This window comes from Perna viridis, chromosome 4, assembly GCF_037379345.1.
Source record: "Perna viridis isolate PV_CMFRI_1.1 ecotype Kerala chromosome 4, ASM3737934v1, whole genome shotgun sequence".
NCBI classification, from domain to species: Eukaryota; Metazoa; Mollusca; class Bivalvia; order Mytilida; family Mytilidae; genus Perna; species Perna viridis.
Genome location: NC_142448.1, coordinates 29,476,225 through 29,489,330, shown reverse-complemented (window position 1 = coordinate 29,489,330; position 13,106 = coordinate 29,476,225). Strand labels below are relative to the sequence as shown.

At 33.3% G+C, this 13,106-nt stretch overlaps 1 protein-coding gene and 1 pseudogene across 1 annotated transcript in view; one reads left to right on the top strand and one right to left on the bottom strand.

Moving 5' to 3' along the window:
- LOC148619661 (uncharacterized) overlaps positions 1 to 13,106 on the top strand; it is a 76,837-nt gene that overhangs the window by 37,819 nt on the left and 25,912 nt on the right. Inside the window, exon 5 of the mRNA XM_088579818.1 lies at positions 4,606 to 4,662. The gene's annotated coding sequence lies outside the window, so the exon portion shown is untranslated. The remainder of the gene's footprint in view (positions 1 to 4,605; positions 4,663 to 13,106) is intronic.
- LOC148619662 (uncharacterized) lies at positions 7,351 to 12,203 on the bottom strand (annotated as a pseudogene).

Below are 13,106 nucleotides of genomic sequence, written 5' to 3'. Positions count from 1 at the left end.
ATTGTCGTTTAAAATGTTTCAAAACTCTTCTTCTCTGACAATATTTGACCAATTGGAACCAAACTTAGTATGAAAGTTCCTTAGTGTATCCTGCACAGCACTGATATGGGAATATTTGACCCTTTGAAAAACATGGCCGCTGTTAATAAAAATAAGATAGGACATAGGGAACAGACAAAAGTTTTTCGCATTTATCTCCATTAGGTTTAGCTAAATTCTGATAGGGTGAAAGTCTTTGCCCTTTTCAACGTTTTATTTTGTTATTTTTAATGTTATTTCTTTAAAAAAATCTTCTCCTCTGAAACTTCTTGACCAATTGAAACCAAACTTGGTTAGTAGTAATAGTCACTTTGTGTTTCTTAAATATCTTATTGATTCAATGAAAATTTCATTAAAAAAGGGAGATGTCCTTAAATCAGATTTATGTTATACTTTCTCTCATTAAACCAACAGCATAATTGAAAAAAGTGGAATAAGTTACGTTGATAAATTAAAAAAAAGAATCTGATCATAAAATTAAATTTTACAATCAAAGACAAAGTTATAATACATTCATTTGCCTTTAATGTCAAACTCCAAGGCCAAAGCCGAACTAACAAATCAATGAACATTTGGATATTTAGATATTGATATATAGGGCATTTTGGAGAAGGGGTTCTTTAAAGGGATGTACCCTGCAAAATTTGGCTGACTTTGATACACAGCACTGTTTTGAAGTGACTCTTCCATTAGTCATTTCTCAAAAACTATCATTAGCGCAGAAAATTTATACTGTTACATTTAAAAAGTAAAACCAAGCATAAAGTTATGCTTCATTGTACAATATGTCCCCCATCATAGCAACTGCTCCTCTTCTTGAGATTGTAGACCTATACTCGAAAATAGCATATTGTACAGCGTTTTATAACATCTAAAATTTGGCTTGATGTCGAAGGGTATAACAATTTAAATTTTAATGTGGCATTTGACGATCATATTGTAAAAGCTTTATTATAAATCATATTTAAAACCATATATGTAAATCATTTGATGTAGTTATGAAAATTTCATGTCCTTAGCAACGTCCTAGTTTCGAAAACATGTGTTTGCATTTAATGGAAGAATATATATCATATCACAATCTAAAATTAAGGCTTAGAGCCAAATCTCTGACACTTAAAATGGGAGTAGAAAAAGTAGGAATAAATTATCAGATTGTCATTGGAGTACAATAACAGTAAAGCTTTTTATTTTTTTTTAAAACTCTTTATACTTCTATTTTCCATACTCAGATAAAATCCCGACTCAAAAACATTGCATATCGATATTATTCCAAATGACGGTACACTTAGATAGGTCTTGTTAGAGATTCCCCATACTTTGTAAAAAACAATAAATCATCTTCCAAAAATACCGAAGAAGATGTTTTCAAAATGCTGAAATTTTTGATTGATAACATATTTGTCCACAGTATGTCAACAAACGCTCGACATTCCAATGGATACAAATTGTGCTCCTCTACTTGTTGACTTTTCCTCCACTCTCATGAGGCTAATTTTATACCTGATCAGATCAAAAAGAAGGAACATCGCTTAGAAACACAGTTTCCGCCACAAAGATGACGTATCATCGTTAAACAATTCTAGTTTCGGGAAAATTATACATTGCATCTACCCAACGACCTTGAGATTAAGGATGCTACAGACACTGTGAAGTTAGCCATTTATATTGACTTAAACATAGTGATTGATGGTGAAGAAAAACTATGACCAAACTACACGACCAACGCGATGACTTTTCATTCCGTATTGTCAACTTTACCTTAATCTGTAGTAATATTACTACAGCACCTGCGTATGGAGTTTTCATATCAAACTCATACGTAATGCCAGAGCTTGTCGTAACTACGCATACTTGTAGTACAAGATTGAAGTCATCACTACAGAAGCTTTATGGTCGTCATTATGGACTTATAGATCAATACTGTGTATCCATATGCATCATGAAAACTAATTTATTCAATGTTTCCCTTCCTGTTTCGTTTCTTCTACCCTGGACTTGACATTTCATGAGCAACTCGTTGGATGCTTCTTGAAAAGCAGAGGACTAATATATTTATATATGTCTTGTACAAGTTGCATTTTCAAATTACAAACTATTGTACACGTTGCAACTTGTTTTGCACGAAAATACAAGTCGCAGTCTGTACCTTTATCATAAAATGTGTTACAACTTGCACAAACCTTTTTTTCTTTTTTCTTTAATATAAAAAATTATCGAGTAGAGAATGCAAATGTGTGAAATTGATTTAATTTCCAAAAAAAAAAAAAAAAAAAAAATAATCGATTGATGAAAAGTCATAAATATTCATAAAAATGTAAATTATAATGGTTGTTCTTTTTTTTACAACAAGTTCAGGTGCAGGTCACTTGGAACTACATAGTACTTTATTCTTAAATTAGTTTTTTTTCCAAGGATGACACTTGAATAGCACCATAATGTTTTAGAACTCTATTGTCTCTCGCAGAAAGATTTTATTGTTTTTCGCCCTTATCACGCCTTGTAAACGAGTTAATATATTTCTTCTATGAATAACTTGTTGGTGGCTGAAGAATTATTTATCAGCAAGTATGTCTTTTAATTTTAGCCAGATTTGAAAGGGGTAGTGTTGTATTTCACTTTAAGTTCACTTTTATGTTGCTGAAGTATATGGGGCAACTATTTGGCTGTACCTGTGTAAAATGTTGGTTTGTGGCCAGCTGCAGCCTGCCCTGTGATGTGAGGTTTTCCTCGTTATATATTGAAGACCCATGGGTTCAATTGAGGTCACATTTTTTATCCCAGTGAGGTTGTAGTCTCTCTGTCATATTCTCATATTCACCGTATCCATTCTCATTATATATCACAACTACTTAGATCTAACTGATTGGATATTGACATCTATTTAAAAGTTATTGATCAGCACAATTGAGTGTGAATACTTTCTAGTATTAATTTGTTAATCATCTTACTCATCTTACAATAACATTAATTTTAATGCTTAGAATTAAATGTGGAGGTAAAAACTTTGGAGTTAAAATAGTAAACTTGTACTGAAGGGCCTGTACAAGTTGCAACCAATTTCATTATTTAGGTTGTACAAGTTGCAAGATGTACAGATATAACTGTAAAGGTGGCAACTGGTATATTAGTCAGCAAAGAGAGTTGACAATTCATATTACTTATCATTAAAGTAAATGAAATATTTGAAATATATGTATGTATGTGTTTTGAACCGAAAATGCATTTCTTCCTTTATCTAAATTCGGGCATTTTTTTTGTCTTCGGAACTGAGTTTGGAACGACAGTAAAAGGTACGATATTGATTGCAATGTGGCATTCTCATAATGTAAAAATTGTACGTACTTCCAATAATTTTTTGCTTTTAAAGTTAGATTTTTAGATGTTCAAAACCTCTTTTTCGTCTATGAAGAAGAAAGAATCAATCATGTGGGGCACGCTAAATAACGTGCTACATTTTCAAGTGTTGTCCACGGACATTGAGGTTATTTAAAAAAAAAACCGAAAAAATATAATAGCTATTCCTTTTAATTTAATTTTAGTATAAAAATTGGACGAGTAAATCATTACACAAGTTTGACGACGTCATAGTCACATTACAAAAATTGGTCTATGAGATGTTTGACAAAATGTTTTATCCAACCAGAAAGCGTGTTATTTAAATCATTTATTGATATTTTACATTTTATCTCCTGCATATCACATCCATACGATGAATTTTTGCTCCACGAAAACTTACTCATGCATGTTGCCATAGAGCTCTCCGCTCTCCCTTCGTCTTCGCCGCAGATTAAGCTGTGATTGCTATTGAAATTAATTTGTGTTTTTAGTTCTTTTTGCCTTTAGGAGATATGAAATTAATTTTTTTTCTGAATAAAGTTACCTTTTCATTGTTTAGGTCGGGTAGGTTTTTCACTTAAATTGGCAAAATACATTTTCAATTGCTGATGTGCCTATATTCGTCTTAAAGCAGACATCCAAACGTATATTTTTTGGGTCTAAAATAGAAAAAAAAGTTAAACTTCTAAATGAGGCATTAGTATTGCTAACAGAGAAATTTAGGAAATCAAAAATTTATGGCAGTTTTGAAATTCACACTTGGCAGTTCTTGTCGATTAAATTGCAAATATGAGCAATTGTCGTTCTATAATTGATCAAATGAAATAAAGTGTGGTCGTTAACGTTTCTAAGGAATCTTAGAAAAGAGGTTGCACTAACAGTGTGAATAGCCAATGGACTTTTAATTACTATTTTGTGTAATAATCTTGCAAATGGTGGCGCATATTTTTTTTTCTCAATTTGTTTTTTTTTTACCTCAAATTTATTCAATACGTTTAAAAGGCAACCAAAGCACTCTTTAAATTTATCTTGAAAGGTTTATAGTTCTTATCGAAACAGAAAACAACAATATGTATCAACGACCTTGTTAACCTTATAGTTGAAGGTTATTTATTGTTTACTCAAAACCATTAAATTCCAGAGATTATGATTCATTGTGCATCATTAATCAGAAATAATCTGTTAATCCTTATTTATCTATTTTTCAATTTTCGCTTTTATTTACAGAGCAGTGGTAACATGAATGACAACATTACTACTCCAATACAAGATACCAGTAATAAGGTAATAATGAGAAGATTAGCTTTTAATAAATTTGAGGACATTCACCTAGCCTATTTATCAAATATACTAGTATACAATGTTCTTGATATGTACTTTTATGAGACTGACAAATCAGTTGCTGTATGTCGCTTTAGCAACACATTTCAATTCTAAATGATTTACTTGTATAACTAGATTTAAAGTTCTCTTTTTCAAAGCAAGCATCTGCCTTTAAATATCAGATGTCGTGTGTTAAATGTAATGCCATCACTTTGGTTTTAGTTTGATAACTTTTATTATTATTTTGCTCTTGAAAAATTTAGTTCCGACTTCTTTGCAGAATAAATCTAGAGTACTGCAAGAAAAAACACATTTTTATTAGATAATAAGTTCACAATCTTTTATTTCAAATTAAATGTCATGACTTTGACGGATGGCTTAATATCTCTTCTTCCTTCCGACAGAATATAGTGACACTACAATTCATGAAATTCTTTTACAAACTCTAAAATTAATTTTAGATATTTATAAGGTTACAACCAGTTCACGGAAATATGGCCTTATACCGCGAAATTATCCGTCTTTAACCTCTATCTTTAAAAGATTAATCAGGGTAACAAAGTTTATAGCAGAAATAAATGAATGCAATCCAGGGACAAAGACTAGAAAGGGAAAACAGACACACACAACAAAGAACATAAAAAAAGAGAATTAAAACAGTACTTAATATCGATTCTTTGTAATTATCAAAGAATGACAGTACTAGTTGGCCACACTACCTCTCCAAATGTCTCAAGAATTTTTGTAGATAGTTATCCCATAGTGTCATACAACTATCTGGTAAAACAAATTCAGGATTGATGTTGCCATGGTAACGGCCACACCTTTAAGTCAGATTGTGCATCCAATAAAATGGGAAATACTTTTTCATTTAATATTTACCATTGAATGCGTTTTCCCTTAAAAACTTTCATAATTTAGGTTAAATTTAACGTATTTTTTTCAATGATTTTTTTGTTGTAACGAAATACTGCTGTGCAATAAAAAGCAAGATTTTGGCAGTAAGCCAAAACTTTGAATTTGGCTAAAATTGATGATTAAAAGGATTTTTTCTGCCTGATACCCGATGATTTGCAATAAAACATTACTTGTAATTGAAAGAGCATATCTTCATCTGATACATTAGCACAAACGATCAATGGGACATTCCAGCATGATTGAAACATAAAGATTCTTAATTATCAAAGAATGCTGATTCAGCTATATTTTCAAAAATCGTGCCCAGACCATAACGTTTTGCTATTGGCCCTTGATATTTGTTTTGTAGGTAGATAACATGAAGGCGATTTTTCAAATATCAAATTTGGTGACCTTCAACCTTGATCTTTGATCTCACAAAGCCATTTTTTTTGTCCAGACGAGAAGTTTTTTTTTACCTTTTGACCTACGCTTTTGATATTTGGCTTGTGGGTAGAATATATGAAGGTGATGTGTCGTATATTATACTAGATGACCTTCGATCTTGACCTTTGACCTCAAGGTCAAATATTTTATTTTACAAGGTCATTTTTAAGTCCAGGCTAGAACTTTTTTACTTTTTACCTAGGCTTTTGAAATTTGGCATGTGGGCAATATATATGAATGTGATGTGTCGCATACCGTATTTGGAGATATTTGACATTTACCTTTGACCTCAAGGCCAAATAATGGATTTTACATAGGGTTCTGGTATTTAGTATGGAGGTAGAACACATGAAAACAATGTGTCACATACCAAATTTGATGACCTTGATCTTTGACCTCAAGGTCAAGTACTCAAACTAACATGAAATTGTGACATATGTTTAGTATGCTAAAATAGTTCTTCCTAGTTCAGTTTCAAAATTATGATTTTTTTCTTACCTGTGAAACAATGTCATATCACCTCTCGCATATTATGTTTATATTGCCCCATTTGATTTCCTACGCTAGAGAACTTAACAATTACTCTGATTTCAATGAATGAAAAAAAAAAACATATGCATAACAGATATCTTAAGGTGATGGGAAATATGTCTGAAAAGGCATCCCACTTAATTCTTTCAAATATCAATTTTTGGTCCAAAGATATTCTGTTGCTTTTAAAAGCATGATTAATAATTGTTTCTTGTAGCCTTTCTTTTCTTGTGTTACATACTCAAAGTTTTTGGTGAATTAATATATATTTTTAGTTTTCGTGTTATAGTTTTGTTACATGTACTTCATGTGGTTTGTGTTGTGTATGTCTGTTTTATGGATTTTGTTATGGACACTGGACTTTCCAATTCGTCTATCGATACAATTTTGATCGCCTTGTACTTTTGTTTGAAATGCCTGTACCAAGTTGGAACCATTGGTTTTCCAGCCTGTGATAACATCTTTGTCAAATTTCAGATTTGTTTTTTTTTCCATGGACAGATTGGTGTTTTGAAATTGTATTCTTGAGATAAAACCATTAAGGCTAATGCAGATGGATACATACACCAAAGAAATTCCAGGTTTTTCCCATAATAAAAACATACAATTTCACGTTAATGCAAACAACATGCATTTATTTATTTTTGCTGCATACCAATACATCATATGATAATTTATTATTACATGTATATTTCAAAAATTCCAATGAGCACTACTCCATAAACTACATGTACATGGAGTCATCCATGGATGACATATGTTGCCTGCAGTAAACAGAAAGATAATGAGTCTGAGTATAATAGAGTTAAACATCCTGAAAAGTATCTAAGATCTGATTTAAGATACGTTTGGCTCAAACATAATTCCTATAGGTCAGGAACAGGTAAAGGCAATATTTAAATGAGACAACAAATCTGTGTGTGACAGTTCACTCATGACACCCCCTCTCTAGATGCTACATACCAAGTTTCTATTGGCTGTAATTTATACTCGCTGAGAAGAGTGCGACAAAAATTTACCAAATTTTACTGCAAAAGCTTAACAAACAATTCACTAAGTCGGAAAAGACCTGAAGTACATCAGACCTGAAAACCTGTCTCACCATATGGGAACACTTATAGATGAAGCATACCAAGTTTCAAGAGGCTGTGAAGAATAGTTGCTGAGAATTGTCCAACAGAAGTTTTTATTTATTTCAGATGCATGGACAGACTTCATGACTTCACTTTTTAACTTGGAACAGTTAGTGTCTAATAAGGCTGCTCTAAAGTCTGATTCATCCATTTTTTTGTCCTTTTGTGCTAGTCTCGAGAAATAGCTAGACACTTGTTAAGTGGTGAGAAACTGTTCCCTACTAAATCTATTGACGCCATCCTTTTTTGTAAGCCTCATTTCCTCTGCAACTTTAGAAGGATCTTCTTTCCTCACAGTTTTCTTTCCAACATTGAATTTATCAGTCCAAAAAGGCTTTTGGTCTTCAATTAAGGTCGTTTTCGGTTTATTGACTTTAAATGTCCATCCCTTATCATTTCTAATGGGAATCCGACACCAATGTTTTTGGCATGCTTCTTTGCACAATAAAACTGGTATTTAGTTAAAGTTGGGATAAATGATTTTACTTCAGCACACCTATATTCATTTGCTGCAATGGACAACAGCTGACGTCGCAAAGTTTATGTGTTGGCAGTCAAGTAAGAATTGGCTATTGCAATGAGTAAGGTGTTGTTATTTGAAGATTGTTCCTTATGTCCAAACAAAGTGTCCTGAACAAACTCTGTTTCACCAGGGCACATGGTGTCCAAAAATGCTGTAATGCATACACTTGCTTTATTTAAATACCTCCTCTTTGTTCGGTCACTGGACAGTTCCAAAGATTCCATCAAGCATTTAACAGGGCTAACGGCACAAATATTAAGGAAATCATTCAGCTTTTGGAGGTGGTCTATATGTAAAACTGAAGCCTCAGTACCCTGGCTGTTGCAGGTACTCTCTGGTTCATCTGTTTCCTGGCTTGAACTAGCAGATACCTGTTCTTTAAACTAAAAAAGAGAATATAATCAATCGTACATGTACATTCATGCCAAATTTTGTTAAAAACCTTGAACATGTAAAAATTTGCTAAAAATCTATTTCTGGGGTCATAACTCCAATTTACAGATTTTTTCTGAAAAGAAGTATGTACCGTATAGGGCATATTTAACCCTCCAAAAATACAGAATATTCTGTTTGTTCAAAACTAGTATCAAGTATCTGTCTGATATGGAGTTAAAAATAAATCTTTCCTTTAAAGCGAAAAAAATGAACACAAAAAAAGCTAAATTCCTGGCATATTTCAGAACAGGAAATGTAGATCACAAGGCCGTGCCATTGGGCATTTTGCATTATTTTTTTTATTTATTGATACAATTATTATATGCAATAGATAAAAATCTTGATGGTACCGCCTTGTCCTCTATGTTTCCTGTGCAAAATTTTATCACATAAAATGTGATATTACTTGAAAATCACCATGCAAAAGTACATATAAAATATCTTTCAAAAGTGTTCATAATAGGAGATGAAAATCCACAATATGTGTATAACTTTTATGCATTTTACATGTATAATAATTGTAGTAAATCACCTAAAAGTTACATGTTACACAAAATATTTACGCTTGCGTGTATATATATTTTTTTTGAAAAAAGAAATGACTAAGTTCAACGTAGAAAAAAATCATCATTTTTTCTCCAAATTTCTCCAAAATGAAATAAAAGGTGCATATCTTCAATATGTTTATAAACATTGTGTAATGTTTAAAAGGTGAAGATTGAATACTATTTGAGTTACAGATTACACAAAATATGCACTCACCACTGTCTTCAGTACAATTACGGTTTACACAAAGTAGGTACCCACTTTGCATGACAGACGGATGGACAGACATACAAACAGAGTCACACGGGTAATAGACCTGCATTCACGGTTGTGATGCAGGTAAAGATATTTATAGGAAGAGAATCAATGTACTCACATCATAACCAGTGGTTAATCTAAGCTAAGATTATAGTGCTGACTCCCAATGCTAACCAAGTTTTGAAAAAGTATTCAATACAGGCCCCGTGCAGGTCCGGGTGTTTACAGAATAGGCCTGCAGCAGCGCTAAGCTTCTCGTAAAAGGCGACTAAATAGTGCTCAGAACCTTAGTGGGGGCTAGGGCGCTCTGCCCACAGAGCAACTGGGATGTGTGCCCCAGGCGGTGGAATGGGGTACCCCTGGCGTATTACATGCTGGGGTTGTCAGGCTATAATACGGAAAACCTCACCGCAAACCATAGTGGTGCACCGTGTTGGGAAAGATGCCACGTTCCTCGCACGTTAAAGAACCCTGCTGTGGTATTCGATAGGAGTAGGAACCTTTGCGCTCCGCCACAGGAGGATAAATTGCCCGATCTTACCCATCCCCCCTTTTTCCAGTGGCAATCAAAATTTGTCGACCCTATTATCCTTGTGACCCATCCTTTTTTTTTTCATTTCATGTTCATTGTCTGAAATATTGCTGCTCGGACGTTAAACCCCAACAAACAAACAAACATCAATACATGCAAGTATAATCAAAATCATTGTTCACATTCCCTTTACATACAAATTTTATAAATTGGATACCAGCACTGTAATTTTATTGGCTAAGAAGTTTTTTTCCCATTTTTCTGTAGATAAAATTTAGACACATGGTTATGTTGTAGATTACATTTGCATTGTTTACAAAAAAAAACTGTTGAATAAATGGCTGAAGAAAAAAAAAACATATTGTGTGTCTGGATGTGATAATTCTAAAATACAAGAACTTTTTTTTCCATTTACTGTTCATTTTTGGTTATCCTATAACTTGGCTTTAAGAAGGTGGTAAAGGGTAATATTATTGCAACGTGTTGGACACTATTTATATATTTTTTGTTCAACATGATGGCATTTTTATTTTATAGCATTATTTTTACCACCGGACATTAAGTGTTGCCCGTTAGGGTGTTTGGGGGTGGGGGGAGGGGTTGGCAATGAAAACCAGTAATTTTGTGTTTTACTGTGGGTAAAAGAAATCATATGTGGCTTAACAGGCCTGTAAACCATATACATTTTTAAAATTTTTAAATTAAATATGTAAATCATGGAATGTTTCACGGTGAATTGACATGTTACACGTTGCATGATGTACGCTAAATGTACACGATACATGTTGAAAGCATGCATCACGGTCATACTAAAAAGCGCCCAAGAAGAGAAAAAAAAGCATCCAAGAAGTTATAAAAAGCGCCCCAGAGACAATAAAAACCAACCGAAAAGATATAAGTGCAGGTAAATCAATTATTCTAAATAATTTTGGTATTAAATAAGCATTTAGCTTTACGTAATTTGTTCCAAATTAATGAAATACTAGTATTTGAAATTGAAATGGAAAGGGGAAACGAACATTTCAAATGAGTATAAATTATTTTGTTTAAATTAAAAAAGTTTTATTAGAATTACAAACAAATCCAAGAACACATAATACAAGAATGTACTAAATCTATCATCATTTTGTCCTATGTGGGGTGTTTAAATTCAAGTCAACTATAATTGTTAACTACATTGTATAATATAATTTTAAAATAGACAACTGTTGATCATCCTCGATTACTTTGTATGTTAGATGACATAATTATGATTTGAATTTGAAACGGAGATAACATAATACGGCGTATGTATCAGTTAAAATAATTTCAAAGTTTTATTATTCTCTCAAAATCATAAACAAAAATCGTCAACCGTTGGTTTTATTTGTCTTATTTACTCATGTCTATTGATTTATAGATCTATGCGTATATCCTCCTGGGTGCTTTTTTCTGTTTTATTTATATCAGGCGCTTTTTACTACTCATTGGGCGCTTTTTCTCTCCTTGGGCACTTTTTCGTAGGACCCCATGCACATGATATACATGTACACGATGAACACAAATTACACGCTTAAATAATCAGGGTACTTGAGTGTTTCATGGGCTGCATCTGTTGCCTTTAATATTATACAGTTGTTTTGGCTTCTGGAACAGGGTTATGTTGCTACAAGGTTGAAGTCATCACTACAGAAGTTTTATGGTCGTCATCGTGGGCTCGTGGATCGTTGTGGTGTATCCATCAGCACCATGAAAACTGATGTATTCAACAGGTCATAGTTTTCCTTTCCTCGTTTGTCTACTCCGGACTCGACATTTTATGAGCAACTCGGTGGGTGTTTCTAGACAAGCAGAGGACGCCTACCCTACCGGTGCACCTGGTCCATGTTCCCAGTTTTTAGTGGAGTCCGAGTTGCTCATTTACTTTTGTTACTTTGTATGTATAAATTTTAGTTACTTTATGTTCTTTGTTGTGAATGTCTGTTTTCCATGTCTGGTCTTTGTCCCTGGATTACATTCTTTTGATTACCGCTATAACCTTGGTTCCCTTGATTACTCTTTGGTACAGTACAGATGTATATTTACATGTAGATCACTGATTTATTTTGTTGGTTGTTTTCATACTTACGGTGTGCCAACTGGAACAATAACTCATGTTTTTGGGTGTACTTCGAGGACCTTCTCTAAAGATATGTTCCGGTCTGCCTTTATCCCAAACCATCCACCAAATATATTATTCTCTGTACTACGATTCGAAAGAATGTCTGGTATGGCATACGTTTTTTGTTTACTACGAAGTCTATTTTGATTTATGAGAAAGTTGAAATGATGGTTACAGACGGAAACAATGGAAGTAATAGGGCCAGAAATAAGGCCAGATACGGTCAAAATGATTGTCTGATTCTTTGATGATACCGAAGATACTTGAAACAGACTGCCGGAACAATCTACTGCCCCTGATTTGGAATAATTGCAAGACATGATTCCGACTTCACATTGTTGTTTACTTTTCGCTTTCTTCAACAAATAGACCCTTTTGTGGTAAGTTGATGAGCATGCTCAATATACACTTCCGCGAGATAGGGCTTGGGTAGAACAAAAGAATTTTCCTCGCGGAAGTGTATATTGAGCATGATGTACGCATGCTCATCGACTAACCCATTTTTTGCACAAAAGGGTCTATGGAGAGTTCTGTGAAGGGAGATAACTTTGCAAGAAAGACAACTCTTACTCATATTGAAAGTAAAAAAAGTGGCAAATTTCAAACGGTTATTTTAAGACTTCGCACGGATGTCCCAATTTTTTATGAGAAACTCGGCGGGTGTTTCTAGAAAAGCAGAGGACGCTTACCCTACCGGTGAACCTGGTCCATGCTTCCAGTTTTTAGTTGAGTCCGAGTTGCTCATTTGCTTTTGTTACTTTGTATGTATGATTTTAGTTAGTATATGCTCTTTGTTATGTATGTCTGTTTTCCATGTCTGGTCTTTGTCCTTGGATAACATTCTTTTGATTACCGCTATAACGTTGGTTCCCTTGATTACTCTCTCCCATAATTTTTAAAAGATAAATTATTTATTTGAAACTAATGGATTATACTGTATTCAAATCAGTGGACATTTATGTG